This window comes from Lagenorhynchus albirostris, chromosome 2 (assembly GCF_949774975.1).
Source record: "Lagenorhynchus albirostris chromosome 2, mLagAlb1.1, whole genome shotgun sequence".
In the NCBI taxonomy this organism is placed as follows: domain Eukaryota; kingdom Metazoa; phylum Chordata; class Mammalia; order Artiodactyla; family Delphinidae; genus Lagenorhynchus; species Lagenorhynchus albirostris.
Window position 1 is genome coordinate 107,497,256 of NC_083096.1, and position 27,340 is coordinate 107,524,595.

Here is a 27,340-nt window from a genome sequence, read left to right on the forward strand (position 1 = left end):
TCAAGTCATGTAAGTGTACGGGTAAGATAAGGCATATTTCAAAGCCCTAGTAACTTAAAAAAGTGAATCAACGACCCAGGAACACACAAATAAGCCATGTGAACAAAACAGAGATCTCAGAAGGAGATCTGTATAAATGTACACTTATATGCTAGAGGTGGCACCAAAAATCTGTGGAGAAAGAGTGGATTATTTGGTAAATAGTGTTGAAGAATCTGGCTCACAAGATGAACAGTTTTTAAAAAATAAAAATGAATTTACACCTCGTATCTTAAACTTCGAATCGTTTAAAAACCCAAGAGTAAACCTATAAAGCTAAGAAAGTGAAGAGAGACTATAATATGAGCCTAGAATAGGGAAGTGTTTCTTAAATGACTCAAAATGCACAGACCACAATAATGTTAAAAACTGGTGGGTTCAACTACATTAAAATTAAAGATTTTGTTGTTGTTGTTACTGAAAGGCACCACACACAAACTTATCAGACAAGTGACATACTGGGAGAAAGTATCCACCATATCCCCAGCTAACAAAGCATTAACTTCTAGAATATACAAGGAACTCCACATGAATTCTTTCAAGGAACTTTTTACAAGAAAAGCGGAAGAGACCTAATTCACAGAAACGGGAAATTAAGTGTGTGAAGAGACGCTCAACCTCACTTATAAATCAAAACAAGGCAAAATTCAACCATGAGCCACAATGAACATCTAATGGATAGCAAAAATCAGGAAATTTGTTAATAAGAAAAGAAATCTTCGTGTAGAATTGGTGGAGATATAAAACTGACAACAATCTGTGCAGTGCCTCGTAAAATCAGTATCTATGTCCTAAGATGCAGCAATATTGCTTGTGGACGATACTGCCTCAAGAAACTCTTACCAGCAGATTCAATACACTCATGACTATGAGTATACGTTCCTTGGCGGGGAAAAGAGCCTACATACTGCATGGAAGCCAAAAATACTTATAAAAATGTTGACCCTTTCATGTCCCTATTCCTAAAGTCAGCATGTTCTGTATGATTTTAACTGAACCTCTGCTGAAAAGGTAGGTAAGACTAAACAGAGTGTTCTCGTTTCTCTTCACAGGTGAGGTTAAGGACAGAGAAAGAAGCAGATGTGATGACAGAAATGTTTGAGCCTGGGGACTGACAAACCTGGATCCGAGGCCAGGCCTCAGCTTGTCCATGTGACCTGGATAAACTACAATCTCCACTTGCCTCAGTTTCTTTACCTATACAAGAGGGATATTACCCACGCTGCACAACACCCAGAAGATTACAGATAATCCATATAAAGCATTCAATAAATAGAAAGTGATTTTTTTTTTTTAACCAGAAAAAAGAGCACCATGCACTAACCCTAACAGATTTCGGTGCCCTGCCTAATCTGCCTTCAACAGAACACCAAAACCTCAGCAATGGGCATGGAAATCAGAGAGACAGATTCAATATGAACCTATATGCCAGCTTTTTCCACTACAGAACAGGGTAAATAATCTCTCTCCTTCTATACACTTATTGAAAACTGTAAGAGTTAAGATTGGGAAGGCTCTTTCAGCTTCTGCGAAATGAATATAAGGCTGCAGATGGTGGCAGTTATGACAGTGGTGACCCTGGGACTGGTGTCGGGGTCTTGACTCGACAAACATAATAAGGAAGCACCGTAGGCAGAATGTCGGGAGAATGCTCTTAGAAGAACTCCAGTTATCCGTGACTGAGTAACTACAGGACCTCAAAGCTGACCATGAAAACAATTAACCCAGAAACAAGATCAGATCCAAAGTCAGGACTTTACACATTACCTATTTAATGTACAACGAAGACGAAAAATTCCACTTGGGAATCTTTATAACCTGACGGCTAACATAACGTACATCACCATTTCTGCATCTGCAGCCTGGAGCAGTTGTTTTACTTCAGTCCTGAGTCCCAACCTGTGGACTTCAGGATCCTGGCAGAAGTCGGTAGACTGAACCCCTGTCCCACTCATACATGTACTACTATTTTACAAAGACGGGAAGATGCTGTGGTGATTCTTTATAATATATATCCAGTTAAGTAATATTAACGAGTGACTTTGTCACTAAATATTACCAATCATCAGAAATGAGAAGTAAAACTCTGAACAAGTCAAAATCTTTGAAATCCTTTAGTAGTAGAGTTTCCTGATTTTTGTAAGGGTTGAGAGCCACTGCTTTAAAGTTCACAATTTCCAATTGAAGATAATTTTTATTTTATAATAGACATGAAGGAAAAGAGAGAGGGTTGTGAAAAAATGAAAATCCTAACGCACATTTATCTCCATTCCTAGTCCTCTCTTGGCCATAAACTTCTCCTTGGCATTTCACATCAAAGCCAGCTACCCTTTCATTCTTAGTTCACAACCACTGCAACTGTTTAAAACAGACAGAAGTGGCAGTGCATTGTGTATTAAGAAAATATGCATATATCATTCCATTCCTTACTTATAAAAGAAAAGATCACTCAGGGGCTTCCCTGGTGGCGCAGTGGAAGAGAGTCCGCCTGCCGATGCAGGGGACACGGGTTCGTGTCCCAGGTCCGGGAGGATCCCACGTGCCGCGGAGCAGCTGGGCCCGTGAGCCATGGCCGCTGGGCCTGCGCGTCCGGGGCCTGTGCTCCGCAACGGGAGAGGCCACAAGAGTGAGAGGCCCGCGTACCGCAAAAAAAAAAAAAAATCACTCAGTTTATCTCCCTTTCCTCCCCCCTCCCTCTCCCCCACCTTCTCCCCCTTCTCCTGATGCTTTGACACAATTCTACAAAGTGGAAGTTACAGATCACTACAGATACTTCAATTGTTGAAGACAAAATAAATATTTTATCCAGCATATCCCACTGAAAATATACTCTAAATTTTAATTTATATTCTTCTCGGTGTAACATAAAAATCCTAGCTAAAGAGAGCCTCAACATTAAATGTTGCAAAAATAAGAAAAATAAACTTATTTCCATCTGGGGAGTATTACAAAACTATTTAATATATAAAGTGTATATGTATTTGCCCATGTCTTTTATAATATAAGCTTTTCAGTAAGTTATCCTGAACTGGGGTGAGGAAGTTGGGGGGCTATGTACAGTGGTCATACAGTATATAGGGTAGTGGAGTATGAAGAGAGCTATATACATCATTTATTAATTTTTTAATTTATTATTTCTTTTCTGGGATGTAAACTATGTCCTAGGGGTAAACCAGAAATGTTGTTTTTTACTCTAAGAAGTTAAAATATGCTAATATGACCTTTCAAAAAGATACTGTTCACTAAGACCTGACATAAAATATGTGTAAATTAAAATATGCCATTAGAATGTTGGCAGCAGAAAACAAATCACAACGATGCAAACACAGCTAAATCTAGTAACTAACACAGAGGAAGTGTAAATTTCAAACATGGAAACAACAACAATAAAACCCCCTAATAGCTCTGGGTAGAGAGGAATGGGAAAAGATCTGGAGATTTAGGTGAAGTTAATCTAGAGTCAGTGTTTAGCAGCTCTCTTTTAGAAAAGCAAAAGGCCATCTGAATCAGCGTTGCCATTTCTTCCTTAAGCGGCCACTTTCCAGATTACAAGAGAGCCAAGCACTATAAAGCAGAAGACTCTTGTTCAAGTCCCAGCACGTCCATTTACTAGTATGACCACTGACAAGTCACATTTTATCAGCCTCAGTTTCCTCACTCCATCAAATAGAATAAATGAATCCTATTCCAGACTGTTAAACAGAGTAATAAATTATACAGGAGATATAGAAAATGCGCAATGAGGATCTAAAGGCCATTTATTATGATTCCTGGGTTATTATTTAATTAGTATCAAATTCCACTAGGGTGGGAATAAATCCTGTTCCTAAATAGGGGACAAGTTTGGGAGGTCACAAAGGCTGTTCTATTTTATCTTGAAACAGAATGACAGATGTTGAGGAAAGTCCTCAGGTGAATTGATGAATCAGAGGGCCAGGAGTATACCTGGGTATAAAAATAGAGGCAAAATACTATGGTTGTACAGGTCTTTCAAGAGTCTCTCTTAATGACTTGTTTTCACTTTTAATCTCATGATGTATTTGGCAAGAAGAGGCATAAACACAAGCTTCTCACAATTAAATTCAAACTTAAGAAGTCCACATCTATCTAGAAAAAGATAAAATTAATTGCTCAGCGCTCATAGTGTATCTTGGCTACTTAATGCTAACACAATGATGCCAATTACTGATAATATCACAATGCTCAAAGCACCTGCATTTTAAAAGAGATTAAAGTTCTGAAGGCTACTGGAATAATGGGATCTTATAATTTAAATTACCTCCATGCTGCCAATAAGAAAAAGAAAGGGAGGGAGGGGAAAGTACAAATGTGCCAGGCTGAGTAACTACAAAAGATTTTCCTCTCAAAGCAAAATTAATTATGTAGTAAATAATATTTCACTACAAAAAACATCAGCATTAGAGTGGTATAGTCGGCATAGAACATCACAAATTTAAATTCTACAACCAACCCTGCTTCCCGAGAAAGCCTGACCACCCAATAAGGTGAAGGGGCTAAGTGCACATAGTACTGTGATTTTGCACTTTCCCTCCCTGCTACAGAAAGAGGCTCTTCTTTGCAGAATCTCACTTTCCTCCCCTCTAGTCATTTGTATGGATCCCTTCTTCCAAAAGAAAGAGAAAGAAGATACTACTGGCTTTAACTTCATTCAAACATTTAAATTGAGGCTACAATCTTCCCATCAAACTGCCTCTCACCTCCTCTCAACCATCACATCTCCTTTAGTGTCCCTCCACAAGACTGGAGTTCAACCAGCTAGACAAATAAAGGTGGGGAAACAAGACCGGGCTTTCACTGGGGGAAAAGTCCGTCTGATTTAGTCCGCAGAGGAGCTGCCAGGGAAAAGAAGAAGCAAAAACTCTGCGCATAAAACCAACCTTTCCTCTAGCATTTTGTTCTCCACCTATGCACTTCTGAGATGGAGTAAGACAAGCAATGTGAAACTGTAACCTACCCAGTGAATTTGAGAAAAGTCGTTCTCAATTTTACTCTGATGAAAAATGGCATTTAATGAATAAAGATGTCAGGCTTCTACCTTTAAAAGTACCTCTGTCTCAGCAAGAGAGGCTGGCTAAGAATCCACAACTGGAATTAACAAGCCAGACATCAGACTAAACATCTCAGAACTAGCTGCCCCTCATTCCCCGTCACTACCTTTCCAGTGTGTGTCTGCATCACGAACTCCCTCAGTTCCTGACAGCCTGGCTCTTCCAAAATGGAAAGCAAAGAGCCTGGACTCCTCTGTTTCACCGGCTGAAGAGCTGGTGAGATTTCTTAGCCCGGACACCAAGCCTCTTGCTCCCCTTTCCACCTTACAAATCACCCTCAACTCATCCTCTTTCTCCCCCAGGTCCCCACCCCTCCCACTCACACTAGTCTTAATAACACCCAAGCCACCCATTTCTGTAGATAACCCCTGGCCTGGAGAACAAAGTGAAGAACAAAGAGCCCCTGCTTCAGGCGGCAGGAGGAGGAGAGGCGAGGGTGGAGAGGGCAGCTGAGGACTGGGAAGCCTCCCGGGCACAAGCAGCCCAGCCTGGAAAGCTCCTGGCTAGGGTGGGTGAGGAAGCGGGGCAGGTCCCGTGGGCGCCGCGTGCTGCCACGCGCCTTATCGCCGGGGTCCAACGCACCCGGGTAGCAAAGCCACGGAGTTTGGAGAGATCCTCCTGGACAGAAAGCAGCCAGGGGGGCGCAACCTAGAAAAGGCACGGCGAGTGAGGCTGCAGCGCGGGAGCTGCAGATCCGCTGAGTGACTGAGTGACAGCCCAGCAGCGCCCGGCCCGCGGGCTCGCAACCCAGCCCCGCACCTGGACCAGGCGGCCACCCTGCTCCCTCAGGGCGCTCTCCTCTCCGGGGACTGGCTTCCGGCGGGCTCCGCGAGCTGGAACCGGCGCGACTTCACTCTTCCATCCTGGGACCCGGCGGCACGTTACAGACAGCCCTGCACTTCCTGTTTGAAACACAGGGGAGAGAAAGACCGAGAGAGATCCGAGTGCCGGCCAAGCGGAGGGAGGGACGCAGGCCGGCGAGGAGGGCGGACGAGGGGGCTGCGGGTTGCATAACCACCGCCGCCCGCCTCGCACGGTCCGCGGCACCCAGCGCTCTCCCGGAGGGCGACCCGCCACCCCGGCGGCCCGCGAGGTGGCTGCCCGCGGCCCGGCCTCCCCCTGCCGGCGGCCTCGCCTGCGGCGCACTGGCAGCCCTTCCGTTTCCAGCCCCCGCCTGGGTTTCCCCCTCCCCGCGCGGACCTAAGTCAACTACAAGCTGTCCGCCTGCCTCAGTGTTCCTCCTTTCCTCTCCTCTCCGCCCCCGGAAAAAAAAAAAAAAATCGGCCGGAGGGGAAGGTATAAAGACAAGCTGAGCCTTTCCAGGGGAGAGGAAGCTGGATTTACGCAGAATTTTAAACTTAGCCACATCCCAGTATATCCACTACAGCTCGGCTGCCGAAAGAGCTTCTGGATGGGAAATTACTTCTCTTGCGCCTGGCTGACTCAAAAGGGAGAGCGCTCATGCAGCAGCCACGAACTGCCAAAAAAAAAAGATAAAAAAGTATGCCGGGCTCCTAGGCTGTCTACTGGGATCCTTACCGGCACAGAGCCCTAATATTTACATAAACCAGTTCCACACAAAAGATCATCATATAGTGCATTCTTCCAGAAAACAATTAAGTATTTCTCTGGGCGTATGAATCACAGAGCAGTTCCAAAGTTCTGCGTTTGTCCATTTTGTCACCCTCTGACTTGGGTGAACTTCGGGGTAGTGTTTAAAAGACAGTAAACAGGTGGTTTAAGAATCTGCCATAGGCAGAGTGTACCAGCTCCAGGAGTCCGCTTATGCGTTCAGTGCCCAGTTTCTGGGCTTCCAGGTGTGGACAGATCCACCGGTACCCTGCGTGCCCTTGCACACGGATCTATCAGGATGCAAGGCACCTACAGTACTGTCTCTGATAAACAGCTCCTTTTATCATCAAGGTGATAGCTTAAATAAAAGTTATTCCTGTTTCAAAACTCAACATGGAGAACAGAATATAAAGGATGATTATTCTACATAAAAACTTAAATTTTGACTGAAAGAAACTGATGGACATTAAGCTCCTGCTAAGCGTCAGCATCTCATTTTAATCTCCCTTTAGTCTTAATATTTCCCAACAGATCTGCAAAAGTCCTATTCTCATATTCCCAATTGAGGAAGCAGGGTCAGAGAAGTTAAGTAACTGTCCTGATGTCTTAGCTAGAAAGTGGTCAAATGGAGAATTGAATAAGAGTTCTTTCCTAAGTGTAAAATCTGGGCCATTTCCTCTAAGCTCTGCTTATTCTCAAAACAATAGTGAATTCTCAGAGAAAAATCAAGCCCATCGACCATCTGTGATCCATTCCTTCATCTCCAAATGAGCCTGCAATTCCATGCTATCACTCTGTTGAACTAGCTAGGCTCCTTACCCACCTGAATAATATGTACCTTGATTACTTGAGCAGAGGACACCGTGCTCTTTCCCATTATCTACCACTGGCTCTGTCCGCCTTTTCAGAATTACTCGGTGGCAAAAGTTCAAAAGGTTCTAGGATAGCCGCTCATATGCCAAGGTACAAAGTCTATCCAGTTCAGAACCTAATCTGCTGACTAATGTTTGTTCCCTGAATTCTCTTCCAACTGGGCCCTTTTAAGAGGAAGGCAAACAAACAAACAAAAACCACACCACACAAAACAAAACATGCATGGACTCCACTCTTAGTGAAACTTGAAATTCTCTCACTTTCCATCTCCTTCTGCTTTGGCACTTAGTTCACACTCACCTGTCAATAGCATGCTGCCACGAGCCTCCTGACAAGCCAAGAAACAGAGCATGCATTAAGAGGTGATTAAGAAGCTTGGCAATGAGACCCCAGATACTTGAGCGGAGAGTGAGGGAGAAAGTGAGTGCTTTTGTCTTGTCTGCTGATGAGCTATGTCTCACTCGCCCTTCCCCACCACCTCACTCAGCAGCACAGACTGGAGCTGTAGGGCGCGCAGTTCAAGGGCAAGGACAGTTCAAGTGTGCCGGTAGGGGCTGGGCAGGGGCAGATGCACTCCCGTCCTTCAGGTTCGCACAGTGGCATGCGGGCTTATTACTAAAAACCTCCTGAGGGATCTTAGCATGCTTTTAGGGTCCAGGTCTGCCTCTGCTGCCATCATTTTCCTTCTCTCAGTCCGTTGCTTACCCTGGACCTGTCCACTCTTCATTTCTTTTCACCAACCTAATGCTTCTTCCCAAAGCACTGCCATTGCTTTCCCACAAAGTACCTGGTGGGAGGGAGGGAGGAAGGAGGGCACTGAACTCAAAACTTCTCTCAATTCTCATTTAAAAAAAAAAGTCAATAATTACCATGTTTTGGATACAATTCTATTTTAAAATACCTTTTGGTATCCCTGCCTTCATTTCTGTTACTCATAAATCCAAGAGCCTAAAAGGAAAACCTCTAAAGAAAAATGAAATTCTTGAGACAAAGCAAAGGAAACATGCTTAAATTAAGCTGCCTGGATCCCAAAGTTCATAGTTTGGATAATACAACATCCTAAGATTGCATCCATTCCTGACAAGTATATAACCTAACAATCACAAGACCAAAGCATCATATCGTACTTTCTCACAGCTCAGCTATTCTCCTGCCCCTTCTGTATTTCATGGAAAGTGTTTCTTCCTTGCCACCGTTAGGCAGAAAAAAATATTAAAATAACAACCTCATAAAAAGAGAAAAAAATGCTCCCAGGTAGGGACAAATGACTCCACAAAAAATAAAACTGATTTTGGAAGAATACTGGAGGTTAATTTTGCAAGTCTCCACTCCCTAAGTACCACAGTCCGTGGACCAACACAGCAAAGTGTGAAAGCCATTTTAGAGGCTCCAAATAAAGTGACAAAAGATAGCTTTCCTGAGGACTAATGGGTGTGGAGAAAGAGATGATAAACTCATATCCCAAAATGATGCTTCTTATCTTTCTTCATCTTAAAAGAGAAAGACCTTACTTTGGTGATTAAAAATGTCTGCCACACGATTTCTCTGTGTGAGGAATCTTGGCCATTATTACAGCTGGATTTTCTGCAAACAAAAAAAGAAAAATGACAACAAGCCATCTGGTTACCTAAGAGACTGTCTCTCTGTAATAGCAGCCTTCACAGCGGCATCCCTGTCTGTCTTCACTTCCAGGGTAGCACATGCAACAGGCTTTTCTGTGAAGGAGGTCTCTGGCACTCACACTCATCTCCCGGCCTCTGCAAAACCTGGGCCGTGGCTTTCAAGGAAAATGTCTTCAGAGCCAACTGGCTGGCTTGATTGGCATTTACCCACGGACGGTTATTAGCCATTTTCAAGGAGCCAGAGTGTCATTTCCCATGGCAAAAATGTAGCAAGGGGCTGCAAATCACCTTTTTAAAAAAGTCTGCCTGCAAGGTGGTTTAGGCTCCCTCCTAGGCACAAGAGTCTCCTGGTTTCAAGCAAGTTGAGAAGGAAAGCACTACTCAGAACACCTGCAGCATTACTTGGAAGACCCAGCTACACGTCAGAAACACAGGCTTGGGTGGCAACAGGCGTGAGCTGGTATGTCCCTGAGCTCAGTGCTTCAAAGCACACACATCTTGAGCAGAATTAGTAACATTTACATAGGACCCACACATGCCCTGCCTCACTGGATTCTCAGAACTGCCTTTGCAAGGAGGTCTCATTACCACTGTGCTAGAAGTGGAGCTCATAGGTGTTGTTCTCAAAGCAGTAGGTAATGGAGCTAAAATTCACCCTGGGTCTGTTCTTCCTCTGAATTGAGAAGAAATGAGTAGGTGCATTTTGGCTGTGGATTTATTATTCTGTGCTACACATCTTTTACTCAGAAGAATCTCTCTCAACTATATCACGTGATTTCATCAACTTCCCAAGTTGTTTGAAAGAGTAAACTATAAACATGTATTTTCCAACGGGCCAACTGATTCTTAGCAATATGTCAATATAGATTAGGTTAAACATGATCTTAGGTTGCAGCTGAAAAGTATTTAATAAAATAATAAATAAGACAGATCCACAGGTCGATCAAACTGTGATGGACAAAATCTTTTTTTTTTTTTTTTGGTCTGAGTTGGGTCTCTGTTGCTGCACGCGGGCTTTTCTCTAGTTGCAGTGAGCGGGGGCTACTCTTCCTTGTGGTGCACGGGCTTCTCACTGCCGTGGCTTCTCTTGTTGTGGAGCACGGGCTCTAGGGCGCGTGGGCGTCAGCAGTTGTGGCGCCACGGCTCAGTTGTGGCTCACGGGCTCTAGAGCACAGGCTCAGTACTTGTGGCACATGGACTTACAGTTGCTCCACTGTGTGTGGGATCTTCCTGGACCAGGGCTCGAACCCGTGTCCCCTGCATTGGCAGGCAGATTCTTAACCACTGCACCACCAGGGAAGTCCCAATGGACAAAATCTTAATACATTTTTTCCAAGTTTCCCCTCTCATTCTTCAGTTAGTATGCAAATATACATGTAAAGTGAGCCATGATGGCTAATGTACTGTGATTCAGTGAACATAAATATGAAAGATTAGCAGGAAACCATATAGGCTTGACTAAATGCAAATACTTGTACATAAGTTAAGAGTATTCATACTGTTCCTGGCACAGACTGCTAACATGAACAGCCTTGGGTTATTTACTGACTGTTGATCATGATGTGTATGGTGTAGACTAAACACTGTCCTATAAGACATTTTTCTTTGGAAGGCGTGTTTTGTCTGTTCATTGTCTGTAGTGGGTATTTCTGCCTCCTTATTAAAAAAAAAATTTAAAAATTCTCTTTGGGCATCCGTTTAAAAATAATACATTAAAAACCCAACAACTTAAAATGATTTAACAGGTCCAATAAATATAATGTTTATTACTAAGAAAATAATGTTCTTAAAAAGATTTTTTAAATATATAAATATCTACAATTACACACTGGGAAGTAGCAATATAAGAGTTGATAGGGAATAAGTCATATTGTCTACTGAGTATATCAATTCTCAACCACCTATTATAACGGAATCTTCAAGAGAAAAGCAATTTACAAATAATTTAAGGTGGCAAAGCTGGACAGTTTGATCTTCATCTCCTTTCCTTTGCCTGCAGTGGAGTGACTAAGGCAAATAGCATGAAAGAGAAACAAAGTGCCTGGAAAACCCAGAAACGTTATTATAAACTTTTGAAAGATTATTCATCAATTTTTAAACTAAACCTAGCTAAACAAATTCCAACCACTTTACATGTATTGACTCAATTATTCTGGACAACTCTATGAAGCAAGAACTACCATTACTTCCATATTACAGACCAGGAAACAGACAAGAGCTATTAAGTAATTTGCCTAAAGTAATACTACTAGCAAATACCAGAACTTGGGCAGCCTGGTTGGCCAAAGAATCTACTTTTAACCAACACATTTTACTACCAATGGGGTACCATTGGCTTGGCCTTGCTTTCTCCAGCATGAAAGTTCACGGGGAATAGTCCCATGCTAAGGCAGAAGGAGAGAAGTGAAAGGTCAGGGGTTTTCCTTTCTACAGCAAGAATGGAACCACTGGTTGTACACGGTCAGGGATGCAGTGCCTGCTACATGTTGCTGAATAAATGAATATTTAAAAGAAAGGAAAAGATATCTGCCGAACAGCCAACTCAGGAAGAAGGGCTGCTTCCTTACCTTGACCAGAATCCTGGATTGCAAGGCTCCAGGATTGCCCACCTCCAGCACAACTGAATTAGCAAGGGAAGGGAATGCACTGAACTCCACGTGCTTTGATCTTGAGGAAGCATTTGATAGTGCCCCCATACAATCAGGATGGCCAAATCAACTGAAACTTACGTGGCTACAAGAACCACACAGGAGTTAAGCAGGCTGGAAAGAAAAACACTGGATACATCTACCAGTGTGATGAAGAAAAGAACCACAAGGAACAGTATTCAATCTGTATTCAAGTAACTTAGAAATTATTCACACTGTTATAATCAAATTTGCACATAACGTTAATCTGGGAGGGGTGAAAAGGGCAAATGAGGGCAAGCCAAATGACTTAGTTAAATTAACAGAGAGGTGAGGAAAAACAGGAAGTTTGGTTTCATTTCTGTTCTCCCTTTAATTTTCAGGGAGGGGCTGAGGATGCCCATTGGGTAGTAACCGCCTCTAGGCCTGAAATGCCAAGACTGAACTAAAGGTAAAGTAAGCAATAGCAAACTGGATATGTTTAAGATTTTAGGACCTTCGGTCTGAACTTCAAAAAGCATGATCCTATTATTCCACACACCATCAGTAAAGTTCCACGGGAAATAATATTCCTTTCAACAAGAAGACTTTGTTAGCAAAACTCAAAGAAATGAAGGGGCTCAAAGGCTGAATTTAGAGGTCAGATGAAAAAGTCAGTGGTTGTATGTATAATCTGGCCCCACTACAAATATGCTGCTCAGGCAGAAGGTCATGAGAATGGTTTGTAAACATACGGCAGGATAAAGAACAGCGGAGAAGGAAGAGAGAAGAGAGCAAAAACTTGGACTAACATTATTTTTTTAAGCATAAATTATCATTTCTAATTTTTTTTAATGTTGAGAAATTGCTTCTCCCTTGGTAGAACTGTTTGCTCTCCCAGCAAAATTTATACTTTAAAAGTCAGTCGTTGATTTAGAACTCAAGAAATGGAAGCAGGAGGGGTCTGCAACATTTGGGAAAAAAAAAAAAAGGCCTAACTTCACGCTAGGTCCCAGGAAATGTACAAGTGAGCATCATACCATTCAACTCCTAAGAGACTGAAGAGCTGAACTATTAGCTGTGTAGCCACCATGCCCCAGGCAGCGGACTCCACAGCTGATGAGAGATTGTCCAGGAAGGGACAGTCACTAAGGAAATGCTGCATGTTCCATTTCCTTCGAAATAAACAAACAAAAAAAGCGGGTGGGGCAGGGTAGGGGACTTAGCACAAAGGCATAAAGTTTAGAGCCATAGTGCATTCTATTGTAGATATGAATGGGAAAATTTATGTGAAAATGATGATGCTCTGAGATTATTTAATATCTATACGGAATAATAAGCAAAAGATGAAACCTAAATAGACAGATCTTCCCCAAGGTTTGATTCCTGGCCGCCTCCTATGGTTTATAAATCATCCACACGATGGCAAACTCACAATTAGCCTCAGAATGTCTACAGGCCCTACTCCCTTACCTGACTGCACTCAGAATCACCTGCAGGCTTTTAAACAGAATGTCTGGGGCAGGGGGTGGGTGGGTGCTGCTGGTGGGCATGGGGTGTTCCCAGAATCTGTATGTTTAAGGACTCCCAGGTGACCCTATGCTGCAGTCTGGTTGGGGAACCTTTGCTGCACACGTTCTACTCCTTTCTAGACACTGCCACCAGAATCAGTCACATCAGAGACTAAATGATTCCCCTTCTCAAGAACGTTTAATGGAATAACCTTCAAAGGCAATGGAATGAAGTCTAAATTCCTTAGCAGGACACTCGAGACCCTCTGTGATCTGTCCCAAACTACTTTTCTGCCCTCCTTCCCTCCCACATCCCTCACTCTGTCACAGCACCATTCCCCGAACACATCACACGCTTCTTTTATGTCTTTAGCACTTGCTGCCCCAATGTTCCCTCAGCGCTGCTCAAGTTATTTTTCTCTGTGAAACCTTCTCTGATCTTTCCAATCAAAATCAGTCTCTCCTTCCTCTCAACAAATGTTCAAAAAAATTAGCTCATGCAGGAATTACAGCATATACCGCGTGCTGAGCTGAATTACACCAAACTGCGTAGGTGGTGGTCTCCCCCTGAAAGCAGAGGCATGTAACACACTCATTTTTCATACTGTGAATGAGAGACAGACCTAGGTTCAAAGTTTAGCTCTTCCGGTTACTTACTAGCACTGTAACCCTTGGTAGGTTATTTAAATACTATGAGCCTCAATTTTATAATCTTTGAAATGGGACACACAAAAAATGATTCCTACCTTCATGACTAATTTGAGGATAAAACAGGAAAAGTGGCCCAATGCGGACCACCTAAAATGCACCAAAATGACAGCTGTTGTAAATATCATTTATCAATTTTTGTTTCCTATCCTACCAGAATGCATTGCAGAGATAGTAAGAGTTCCAGAAGTACTTGCCTCCACTCAAAAACAAACAAACAAACAAAAGCATTTGCTTTCAAAGTAATAAGCAGTGATTTCTTAAAGCCCTTTCTCCTTGCCCGATTTTGTTCTGTTATGAAGGGCATTTCATAATATTTCTATTGAGAAGTCATTTCTTAATCCCCTTTCTTTCCTTCAAAAATCAATGTACAAAATTCTAACGAACAAGCCCTGTCTGTCCCTCCTCCTCCAGCTTGGCTTTCTGCTTTGAACTACAGTAACTGCACTGCCCAGAGAATTGCCCGCTTCACCCTCACAACAAACAGCACTTTGTAGGCAAACTGGAGGCGAGCCCAAAGCAGGAGGGGGCACCAAGGAAAAGGAGTTTGGGCCAGAAACTGAGTGGACACCCACATTATCATCCACACTGTACCACAGGTAAGGAGAGAACAGGAAAGGAAAGAAGCTCAGATCAACGCAAACCTTCCCACCAATTCCCAAGCCTCCAGCTCACCACTCACCCAACGGGAAAGACTCCCGAGGCTCACAGAGCGCACGCTGGTCCCCAGCTGCCTAACACACACGGCCATTGTTGTCAATAAAATATCGTCCTATGTAATAGCTTCTTATCCTCACCAAACCAATCCTATTGCCGTTATCACCCCACCCCCTCCACCAATTACAGGGGATGAAACCCAAGTCGAGAAGTCCAAGGCCACACAGTCAGTAGCGATCAGAAGAGTGCCAGGACTAAACTCAAGTCATCTAAGCTCCAAGTCCTTGGCCCTTCCCACGGACTTTTATGAAGTGTGAAAAGCAATTTTTAAAACTTTCTCAGAAGCTCACCAAATCCACTAGTTGTAAAGGTAAGAGTTTCTGTCCTCTTAGAAACAAATCTGGTGCCAAGAGTGAGGGCTGTCACAGCAAGGAGGCCCCACCTGCAGCCCTTAGAATGATCAGTCCGGTATCTTAGGACAGTGTTCCAGGAAGACCCTTTAGTTTCTGTTCCTAGACGGAAACTGTCTCCTGACAATTCTGTTTGTTCATGTGGTTTGGGGAGCAGGTATTAGGGAAGGAGTATAATTTTCTTTTTTTTTTAAATCAAACCCTGATCCTGAGTTTAAAGTTGAGGTGATATGGAAAGCAAAAAAAGTTTGTAAAAGCCTATTTGCAATCCTTGTCGTGAGAAGAGTACAAGAGGCCATAACGCAGTCCTCAAAAGCACAGATTCTGAAGCCATGACTGCCTGGGTTCCAATCACAGCTCTGTCGCTTCCAGCTCTGTGGCCTTGAGTCCCCTGGCTGCTCACAGAGATGGGGAAGTGCAGCCAGACAGGGCAACTGGGCCTTGTTGTTCTCTGCTACAAATGGGCTGTTGTGAGGAACACGTGACCTAATACATATAAAGTGCTCCAAGCAGTGCCAGGCATGTGTAAGTACTACGCAAGTGTTTCCTATTATTATTTCCAGAATAGATTACTCTCTACAATTGTGTTCTTTTTCAAGTGTATTTTAGAAGGCTGAAGAAGACTTCTTGCACAATTTGTTAATCCATAACGCCCCAAACCAGCACGGCGATTATTTACAAAGTTCACTTCCTGATAGGATCTTCCAGGATTTCCATCTGTGGACTAGAGTCCCCAGAAGAACAAACAGTGGAATTCGAAGAATCTTCCTCCTTCCCAGCAACAGTGCAAGTAAATCTGTACCCATTCTCTCCATACTACAAAGGGGCTTCCACGCTGAGAAACTAAATAAAACAAAACGAAGAACTTACAGCATTGAACTAACTAACATAGGGGAACATCTGTAAAATTATCTTTATATTCTGAAAACAACCAAAGCGTTAAAAATTTAAAGTTATACCAGCTGAGAAAGACATGGTTCAGGTCACAGAGGGATGGCAATCCTAAGGACTGGGATAAAACCTGCTGATGAATCAAAAGGTTTATTTCCCAGAAAATGCTGGAATTCCAAGAACAATGTGCTATCCTTGGGATGATTAAGAGAAAAATGGTTTTAAAAATCCCCTCTCAGGCTAAAAGTCTAGACTCAGCTAGTAACAGAGCTGCTAGAGTATCACCTCTCCTCTCCTTCGGAGAGGGCGTATGTACTACAACAGATTAGACTTAAACAATGGAAGGATTTTCCCCAGAACAGCAGATAAAACTAAAGACAGGAGCACTAGAAGGAAGGGTCACAACACAGGTCTGGGGTCATGGCCTGCCCGGGGGCACCCAGCCAGGAAGAGGGGCTAAAACTCAGCCTGCACTGACCTCCAATCAGCGTGCCTGGCGGGGCAGGTGCAGCCCTGCGGCCACTGACTTCACACGAAGGGACCATGGGGGCTACACCAGTGGCACCGAGCACACCAGCCCCCCGGCAAGCCAAACAAGCTGGGGTCCAGAGCCATCCGGGAGCGGCGGGGCTATCGCCGTTCAGACAATGCCATGGTTTACGGGGTGGGGGAAGAATGCTTGTCTGTACCGTGGAAACGTTTTCAGCTTTCCTGGTTTACTTTGTGACGCCAGCTGTCCTGTCGTCGCCTCTTCCTTTCCTCACTCTATATTCTCCTGACCTAAATCCTTTCTTTTCCTTTTCACTCCAATTCTCCTTTTCAAGAAGCCACCACACAAGTTGACGTGCACACTAGGAACGGCAAAACAACAGCCCTCTGCCCAACCAGGGCTTCTGCGCTATTTCTGAATATTTATCACATCACAATGTTCCCTTCTCATGTAAGGACTCCTCTTTCATCTCCCTTTCCTCCCTATAACCCCCAAATCAATGTTAAGATATAACGGAGTATTCCTCTTCGCCTCTCTTCTGGGGTGGACGATCCTTCTTGCCCTCCAAGCGGCTCTGACCCTTTGTTCTCTACCACGGGGCCCACCTGCCCCCCCCACCCCGTATCTTCTCCTACCTGCTGCATTCCCATACTCCGCGTATTTCTCTCTGAGTCTGTCACTCCTCAGGCAGGACAACCCCTTCAAATGTAACCACTCTGGATGTAACAAACCAAATTTAAAGGGCAGAAATTGTTACCAAGTACGGGGATTTTGGTTTGTTTTGTTCTGCTTTCTGTATGTGTGTGTGTGTGTTGTGTGTGTTTTGTGTGTGTGTGTGTGTGTGTGGTACATAAAACGATGACATCAAGTTTTGCTTTGTTTCAACTTTTTAAAAGTGTATTATGCTTTTATTTAAATCATATGCTTCCATTTACCTGGCCACTAAAGGGCTATCTATCTCTAAGAGCCTAAGCTCACAGGCTGTATCCAGCCCACAAAGCTATTTTGTTTGGTCTGCAGGAAGTTCTTTTTAAAACGTCGTGTTAGCCAATCTTTTAAAATCAGGAGATTTTTAAGTAATCCAGATTTCTGGCTTACAGTGAAAAAATCAGAAGATCTGTCAAGACTGGCCCACATTCCCATATGGCAACAGTTGGCTGCTGAACAGATCTGCTCAACAGGCCCCTTTTAGACAGGACCTGCAGTTGCTGGTTCAGCCCAGGTTCACCCCCCACTCCCTCCTGATCACCCTACCCTGAGGTTGAGTACCAGCTGTCATAAATTATCCCATGTGAGGCCCGCTTCGGGCAGTGTTTGGGATATGCCTGAGACCACAGCTAGCATCTAACTCTCTGGTTAGAGCACAAATTACAGATGTAATTATAAAGTTTCTGCTTCGTACAGAATTTTCCAGGTACAAATAATTCATAAAGAAAAGAACTTAGAACTAAACAAAAAGGAAAATGTCCCATAATAGAGAAATACTAGAAAAGAACTAAGTTAAAAGAGAAAGCCTCTGGGTGTGTGTGCATGCGTACGTGCGTGCATGTGTGTGCGTGTGTGTAGGAAGGGGATTCATTTGTGCAAGCTGTGTAACACTGCAGACCATTTCCCAATTTGTACTTGGTTATTGGCTAAATGTTAATATGAACAATAGAACCATTAAAGTAGAAACTCTAACAGAGTGAATTCACTCCACTGAAATAATTATATTGGAGCATAATCAATCTATAAACAAGACAGACTACGTATCACATAGATATATGGATATTTCTTGATTCATCGTCATTAACTCAGAGGATATGGGTAATGATTACTTGTCTTTAACTGCATATATTTGTGATAGCATTTATTCAGCAAACATTTGGATAAAACACCTTAACAAATATTAGCTACATCTTTATATATTTATGTACAGTAGTGTTGTAGGGTCAGATCTAATTAGGAGGAGGGCACTCAGTGCGAGCTATTACAAGTGGCATTCTATCACCAGTATTGATGATAAAAGAGAATAGGGCTAGAAAAAGCACCAAAATAAGTGATTTCACATTACCCTCTCAATTCTAGAATCTACTTTCACTCAAGTGGTTTTACCGACAGGTTGATGTTTTCTAAAACCACTGTGCGCTGATGAGAACTCTGGCCTGGAAGCCTGCAGAGCTGGGTGCCCCTATAGCTCTCCTCAGCTGTGTACCCACGCTTCAGAGCTGGTCCGTAAATGAGGAGCATGAACTAGACAAGCTGTAAGGTCTCTTTACACATCCAAATTGGATTCTCTTTCTTTAAAAGAAATATTAATAATATTATAAAATGAATACAAAGAAATCTAAGATAAACGAGAAGAGTGCAGTACATTAAGAGAATGAGTTTTGAAATAAACAAAACTAGCTTCAAATTCCACCTCCACCACTTCTTTGTGATTTTTTTTTTGCAAATCACATAACCTCTCAAGCCTCAGTTACCTCATCTCTAAAGTGGGAATAAGTCCACCTTCCACTCAGGATTGTTTTGCAGATTAAATGAGAATGCATGTAAATTCCAGGGCATAGGTCTGGACAATCAGTAAATGCCTAAGAAATGATTATTGTTATTAGCTATGGGTATTCCATAAATCGCTCAATTACTTCTTGACCAGTTCAGTTTTTAAAAAAACACTAGTTATATCTGATAATAAACTAATTTTAAAAGCTTATTTCAGTAGGGTGCCATTGCAAGAATCATGGGGGTCATTTTCCAAAGACTTTTAATATTCAAATAATTCTCAGAACTGGCTTGGGAACAAGAGAATTTGACAGACGGCACTTCATTCCCAGTGTGATGGGCATGAATCTGTCCCGTCTCCACTGAGTGAGCTCTGCAGAGGCAGCTTCCTGGTGGCTGACAGCCTTCAGAGAGAACGGCTGCCTTGCACTTCCTTCCTTCTCCCTGCTTTGTAGAATTCATTGCAGTACTGGTGATCTTTTGATGCTGAGATTTAGCAATGGGATTTATGGGTTGCTGGGGAAGTGAAACCTTCTCTGGCAAAGCTCCTATTACCAGCAAGCAGAGAAGGAAAGTAAAAGGTTTTTTAAGGAATTAAATGTTCATGGGATTTCCCTGGTGGTGCGGTGGTTAAGAATCCGCTTGCCAATGCAGGGGACACGGGTTTGAGTCCTGGTCCGGGAAGATCCCACATGCTGCGGAGCAACTAAGCCAGTGCGCCACAACTACTGGGCCTGCGCTCTAGAGCCCGCGAGCCACAACTACTGAGCCCGCGTGCCACAACTACTGAAGCCCACGCGCCTAGAGGCCATGCTCCGCAACAGGAGAAGCCACCGCAATGAGAAGCCCGCACACCACAACAAAGACCCAACACAGCCAAAAATTAATTAATTAATTAATTAATTTAAAAAAAATGTTCATAATAGAATCTAACATCGATATGTGTGATCCTTCCCCAATAGCAGGTGTCAAGAGGAGGACATGGACATCCTGAACACCTCAGGGAAGTAGTAATTCCCAGACTTTTGATTGATACCACAGACTAGTAAAATTTCAAAAGAAGACTTATAAAACTACCAGGTTTTAGGTGACCAAGAAATGACACCAAAAGCAAACCATCACCATCCTTCTATAAAAGGAAAAAAAAAATTAACCCCTCAAAATAAGAGATCCCAAGATTAAAAAAAAAATCCTTTAAATTGAACAAACTTAATACTAAAATTAAACACGAAAAGCCTGCTGCAGTCTTTATTCTTATTTTTCCATAGGCTGGTGTAACTGTCACTACGGATCCACTCTGGAAACAACTGCTCAAGAACGGACTGCAGGTTGAGCCCCTCATGCCATCCAATCCAGGACACAGCATCTCATGGAGGCACCAAGGGCCACACAGTGGACATCTGCTGTCTTGGTCATCATCTTCCAAGGACACAGATGTATCCTTAGAGCTCCTCGTCTTAACTACCAATTGTGGGCCTGTCAGCCACAAATGTTTCAACTTTCTGAAGGTTTCTCCAGTCAATACCAGCCTTTCTGTACAACTATGCAAGATGGTGGTTCTCAGTCTTGGCTGCACACCAGAACCACTTGGGAGTGAAGAGGGCTCTTTTCAAAATGAAACTCCACTCCCAGAGACTCTGACTCAATAGGTATGGGGAAAGGTCTGCGCTCATGTAACTTTAAAACCTTCCCCAGGCTGATTGTGATGCCAGCCAGGGCTAAGTAAAACTGGTACCCTATTTTTTTTTTTGCGTTAATCCTGAATTTATATCTTATAAAGCTTTAAGGAATGCACCTCTTCATGCATTCCTTCAGGTGTCAAATACCAATGCAGGGCCTGCCACGTGTGGGGCCCTAGGAAATCAGTGGAGCACAAGACAGATACATCCCTGCCTTCACCACACTGACAGAGTACTGGAGCAGGCAGACAAGGAAGCAGGCGATTGAAACAGCACATTCAGGTTTGCTAGGATTAGGGAAACAATCCAGGTTTCCTTTGTCCCTAATCTAGTGGTTTCATGGGCTTCAGAGACATCTCCTCCCAGCTGTCTTCTTCCAGATACTAGAAACTCTAATATTTACATCATAAAAGCAGATGGGCAAGGCTCTGTCCTCATGGAGCTTCCATTCTGGCAGGGCTGTCTACCCTTTCTAGGTACCGTTACGTTGCTCACTCCAGCTCTGGTGTCTTGCCTAAAGTCAGGTGCCCATGCTTTGAACAAAGCACGGTAGAAACTCAATTAAGACTGTGTTTTCTGTTTTGTTGCCAAAATCTTTTGATGAAGCTTAGTATTTCCTGTCCTTTTTAATCTGCAACAACAAGCTGGGACAACACTGTGCAAGTATTTTCAAAGCCCTTTCCTGGATTTTCCCACCAAAACATCATCCTGTGACAGCTCCATAATTCCCTCCTTAATACCTGACTTCACATTTGCCCACAAAGAAACTCACCTGCAAATCTTCTGATGACTAACATATCCCAGCACAGTTTGCATGGAGTAAATCCCCGTTGGTTAGCTATTTCATAATTCAGAAGAGCTTACTGTCATCTGTAAACCTAGAAATTCCACTGGGTACTCCTTCTTTTGGATCAATTATGTAAGTAAGACCTAAGGGACCCCACTGTTTACACACCTCCAAGCAGAGATGTCTTTAGTCTTAGATTTAATTTGTGGTCTTTAAGGGAGGTGGATTCTAATGCCTGCTCTGTCACTACATCAGCTCCACAGGCCTCAATTTCCTCATCTATCTAATTCAAACATTGATCACTGCCATCTGTAAAATTCTCTCCTCCTACTCAAAAATGATACACTGAATCCTCAATCCCAAGGTGACTTCAACTTTGATATAGCCTTTGAAAATGTAAAAGGACAGTCTCCAAGGGTTTTCAAATATTTCCCCCCTCAAGAAATCTCATAAATTCACAAAAATCCCTTCTTCTCATAGGAATATCCTTCATCTCCAGAGGATACAGACTTCTGTGCTTCCCATGTGGGCTAGCACAGAAGTGAGAGCAAGCAGACTGTACCAGCTGGACAGGCAACACACCTGCAACGAATTGGGGCACAATGGACGTTCCTAACAAAGAGGTTACACATTTTGGCTATGAGATCTGGAATTTTGTTCTAGCACTCTCTACACTGTTGGATGGCAACCACCTGAATCAAGTAATTTATTTAAATCTAGTTTGCTGGATAGATCTACAACATTTGGAGAACTTGGCACTAAGTTACCTAGGACTTCTGACCTGTCCGCTTCAAAAGACATCCAAGAATGGTAATTTCCTAATGTCTTCTCAGTGAAGACACGTGAAATCTGCTAAGTGCGATATTACACCACCCACAAACTAAAGCTTAGTACTGGGAGAAAGGCCTATCTCTAATGCCCAACACCCCCCACCTTCCCCAGATGCAAAGCTCTCACTAATGAAGTATTTCAGGCACACTAGCAAAAAAAAAAGAAGAAAAAAAAACACTTAGCCTGAGTGGGAACAAACTTCATCCATGGTTTTTGCCAATACCAGTTATTACCCAGTTTACCTCTTCACAAATTTCAAAAGCAACTTGGATTTGGCAAGCTTCAGATTTGCACAGAACATTAGCAATGCTCTTCCAGATGTCTAAACAGAATTACAAAGACCCCAGAGGAGTACCGATTTCAGAAGCTTGCAACAGCCTGAAATAATTTCGAAAGGGCACCTCAGGTGCAAACATTAGCAAGAGCCTAACTCAGTGTAGCTTGGCCACGAACACAAATTTCTCAGACGCCCCTAAACTTGGGGCTAATCAACCCCCGGAATTCACCTCCATCACCCAGCACGCCCAGCTCTCAAACAGGACCAGCAGTGCCAAACTAAGTACTGGGTTTCATGAAGTATTAACATCAGTGACTACAAAGCTTCTGACAAAGTCGTCCTCCACTCCTCTCTCATGTGATTACGAGGCAGAACTAAGATTTTAAAATCCCGAAAGGCCTGAAGACTGGACCAAAATAAATAGGATAGAACTGAACAGGGACAAAAACAAACCAAAAACACGTCCATTCAACTTCACACACACACACACACCCAAATCTGCATGATGAATACAGGATGCAGCAGTTCATACAACAAATATCTGGGAGTTTTGACTGTCCAGAATCCTGTACATGAGTCTGTGATGGGCAGTTTTGTAAGCTTAAGCTGCAGAAAGTAGATGCTTGTGCCTTGGTCTCAGGAAACAGCTGTCCTACTGTACTCTTTGTGAACCAGATCAGGTCTCAGTTACCATACTCAATTCCAGTTCGCCATAACTTTCCATGAGAGATGTGGACAAACTGAGAAGACAGAAACCATGTCCCATGCAGGACTGTGAAAAGAATTGGGACTATTTTGCTTTGAGAAAAGTTAGTCAGCTGGAGGGCCAGGAGGGGGACGTCATTCTGTCTTTGCCCATTCGATGGGCTGTCCTGGGGAAGTGGGTAGTTCCAGAGGACAAGAATCAACAGAACAAAGTTTCGGGGAGGCAGTCTTCAGCTCAAATAATAATCCTACACACAGTCCAAAGATATGATGACATGTCTTCATAAGTACAGAGGTCCCTGTTCCTGGTGGTGTTTAAACAGAGGCTGCCTCACAAGTATAAGAAATTACTCAAGTAAAGAAGTTGGACCAAGACTTCTCTAAAATACCAATTTCAATTCTGTGATTCTCCACTTACCCAATATTATACTGCCCTGCTAGCTCATCTGCCACGATCTCTCAAAAATGCCTTTTTCTCTGATTAGAATTTGCCCAGATCCTAACCACTTCTGGCCTAAGCATAGCACAAGTCTCCTAGATTGGCTTCCCAACCTCAACATCCTTCCTCACATGTCAAAACCACCTCCTTCGAAGCCTATTCTGAGATGTAACTTCACTTCACAGCGGCCTTTACCTTCCCTGTCTAGGCAGGGTTCCTCAACCATGGCACTGCTGACGTTTCAGAAGGGATAATTCTTTGTCATGGGGGATACCCTGCACATTGCAGGATGTTTAGCAGGCTCCACGGCCTCTACTCACTAGATGTCAGTAGCACCTGCCTCCTAGCTAGGACAAGCAAAAATAAAACCGTGCCCAGATATTCCCAAATGTCTGCTGGGAGGCAAAGTCACCCCCCTGTGGAGACCCACTCTTGAGGCAAATGATTAACACCACTGACTTGTGGTTCAAGTTTTCCACTAACTAGATCCCCTCTACCTCCCTTCATGTTCTCTGCTCCAGCCAGGCAAACCTATTTTTGACCCATGACACACCTCAACGCTTCCCCTAATACGTGCTCCTTCCCTCTTCCCCAACACACACAGCACTCCCGGCTGGCTCCAAACACCCTTTCTTCTCGGTATTCCTTGGCCTCCTAGACAAATGCAATCCCTTGCTTCTGGTGGTGTCCTCACGTGGGCGGTCTTACTTGCCCTCTATTCGTACGTACAAGAATCCTCTTCTTCCTGGTTAAGGCATCACAGCACCCACTCTGGTTCTCTGCTTCTTGCTGGTACTTAATAAATATTGGCTGGCATTTCTCAGAATGTCAACATCAGCTCCAATGATACATGAAAAATATGTGAAATCCCTTACCAACTGCCATTTCAAGTACATATGTAATCATGAGCACAGTTTTGACAAAACTTTGACTTTTTCATAGCTAGTACCAATTCACCTACAGTACTGAGACTGAACCAAGTCCGATCTCCAAAATACAGCTACCAAAATAATTCAGCTATTGGGACCTTACAAACACAGCACACTTTAAAAAAAATTAATCAAAAAAAGTTCTGCTCAATATAAAAATTAAGAAAAAAAAGGTCAAGCTTTGACCAAGTTTTTTAAATTCTGTAAACCTTGGCAGAAAGAAAAGGATACAAATATGGCTCAATACTTTAACTGTTGCATCATACACCATTCCACATGGTCATGAAGAGACTGGAGGGCTGGGTCATGTAAGGACAGTTTCCTCTCCAACCTTGTAATGTGTTAGGTTTTAATCAACAGAGTACACACTCACACACCCTCAATAAAAATGAGACAAATCTAAGATAAAATGTTCAAATATATAAATAAACCATGCCGATTTAAGATTCTGGATTGCTTTTTCCCCAGCTCTATGGATTACCTAATCATTTCATGGGAGGCTCCCTTACTAACCTATAGAGACCAACAACTTCGCCGGAACCCTAGTTTACCTAATTTTCATCTCAGGATCTTTCCTATCTTGTTCTTGTATTTTAACAGGGTTTTAGTCACTTGATGTCGAATACAGGAAAAGAGACAACTCTCACCATGTCCTAGCTGATGGGAGGTGTCTGGTCAGTATTAATGGGCTGTAAAAATAAATGCTGCCTGAAGACCCCATTTACTGGGAATGGTGCAGGGTTCTTCCCACAGGTCTGTACCATGCAGAGGCCCCAGAAGCTCTGGCGGGGAAGGTCTGAATCACTGTCATTCTTGGCACTTGGAAGCGCCCTTCGGTTGCTTATGAAGTAAACAGCCCTAACCAGTACTGAAAACGGGAATTCCCTGCCTGCCCAGACTCTTCCAACGTCTGGCACAGAACACATAATAGGTGCTCAATAAATGCAGCCTGTCTAGAATTTTATTATCAAAGCTGCTAAGGAAAGTTTCCATAAGTCAGCTCTCTCTTTACTCCTGAATCTCTCAAAATACGTCCTCAAAGCTTTCCTTGCCCAACACGAAATATTTTTTTCAAAGTCAAAGAGAAGGAAAGGAGGAAATCTGCAAAACAGAAAGAGCCACACAGGAGTCCAAGTGGCTCAAGTTGGGCCCCACAGTCGGCTAAGGACTCCCCGATACCCATTCCCCATCCCCTGCGCCTCCTGAGTGCTCCCACACTCTCACCTTTGCACTATTTCTTTTCTGAAACCCTACGTCCCCACCTTCTGCCACATACACCCCCAACTGCGTATCCAAATGGGGCCGCATACCCCTCCTTTCCCTCTCCAGCAGGAACCTACCTCTCCTCCCCTCGACCTGCGGCAGCTCTTCTTTACCGTGGCTGGCTTTGTAAGAAACCAAAAAAACTCATCTCTTTATCCATAAGGGATACCCCAAATGAAGGGGAGAGAAAGAGGAAGGCCCCTATCAACCCTCCAGTAAGCGGAGGTGATGATTCCCTGAGCAACCACCCCCAAGCCTCCTCCTTTCCAAGCCACTGAACGGGATTTGAGCAGAAGTCCGGCTCCCAAGTGCCCACGCTTCCAAACAAGCTAGAAGCGGATTATACCGGTACCCAACCCGGAGATGGCCCGGGGCGGGCTGGGTGCACCTGCGGGCCCCCGGCTCCCTCCCTCTCGCGCTGAGGGCGGGGCGAGCCCTCACTTCCCAGCCCAGCCCACCCGGCGCGGGAAGGAGGCGGAGAGGAAGCGTTTCTGGAGAAGTTGAAGGGCTCACCTTCTGGGCAGTGGGCCAGCGAGGCCAGACACCAAACACCCACCTCCGGGAAGAATCAGTGGAGCCGTAACCGGGTCTCCCCGCCCTTCCGATGGGGCGGAGGGAGGCGAGAGAAGGGAGCGCGCGTGGGGGGAGCCGAAGGGAGGCGGTCGCAGGCACTGTGCTCTCGCGGGGCCCACTCGGCTGCCGCGGCGCCCGCCGCTCAAACTGCCGAAAGCAGAACGATCTTCGGGCCCCAGCGGGCCGAGGCGGGCGCCCGGCCCCGCCCGCCTCCCCCGTCCCCGGGCTCCTGGCCCCCCGGCAGCGAGGTCCCAGCCGCAGCCTCCTCTCGGGCCGCGGCGCCGCGGGGCAGGTCGCCGGCGCCGGGGTGGCGCGCGTCGGCTCCGGCACGGCTCCCACCGGCGCAGCCCCCAGCCCCTGCCCCGGAGAGGCGCGCACCAACCTTGGGGGGCAGCTTGGCCGCCTAGCCCCGGCTTAGGCGGAGGCGGGAGGTGGCGGCATCACCTGCGGCGTGCGGTGGCTGCTCCCGGACGTGCCGGGGCGGCGGAGGCGCGCGGCGCCCAGGACCCTGCTTTCGCGGCCCCGCCCGCGGCTGCCACCTCGAAGCGCGGCGGAGGAGCCGGGGCACCACGGGCGGCGGCAGCGGCGGCGACGAGAGCAGCAGCACATGACTCTGTAGCGGGGGGAATTAAACAAAGCGTAACATGGACTCCGGGCCCGTGCAGGCGCTGCAGCTCCGGGACCAACCGCAGCCAGCGAGCGCCGCGACTGGCTCGGCCGCAGCCAATGGGGCGGGCTCGGGCCTCCATGTGATGGCGAGCTCTCTCCCCCGCCGGCTCTCCCGCGTCTGCCGGAGGTCGGGGCGCTTCCGCCGCCAGGCGTGCTGGCCGGAGGGGCGGCGTGGCGAGTTCGGTGGCCCGGGGTCTGACGCTGGCGGCGGGAGGCTGCTGGACTGCGCGCAGGTGCAGCCGGCGGGGAGGGGCAGCCG

The 27,340-nt window shown here is 44.8% G+C and overlaps 1 protein-coding gene across 4 annotated transcripts in view; it reads right to left on the bottom strand.

The window, feature by feature from the left end:
• The window catches only part of LRRC8D (leucine rich repeat containing 8 VRAC subunit D), a 113,508-nt gene extending 86,429 nt beyond the window's left edge, over positions 1 to 27,079 (bottom strand). The window contains exons 1-2 of one of the 4 annotated variants that reach the window (XM_060139598.1): positions 26,795 to 27,079; positions 5,868 to 6,010 (exon numbers count right to left, since the gene is read on the bottom strand). The gene's annotated coding sequence lies outside the window, so the exon portion shown is untranslated. Of the gene's footprint in view, positions 1 to 5,867; positions 6,011 to 26,352; positions 26,613 to 26,794 lie in introns of those variants that run through there. The other 3 variants (XM_060139599.1, XM_060139601.1, XM_060139602.1) reach the window with 3 other exon arrangements.
• Between the last annotated feature and the right edge of the window lie 261 nt (positions 27,080 to 27,340).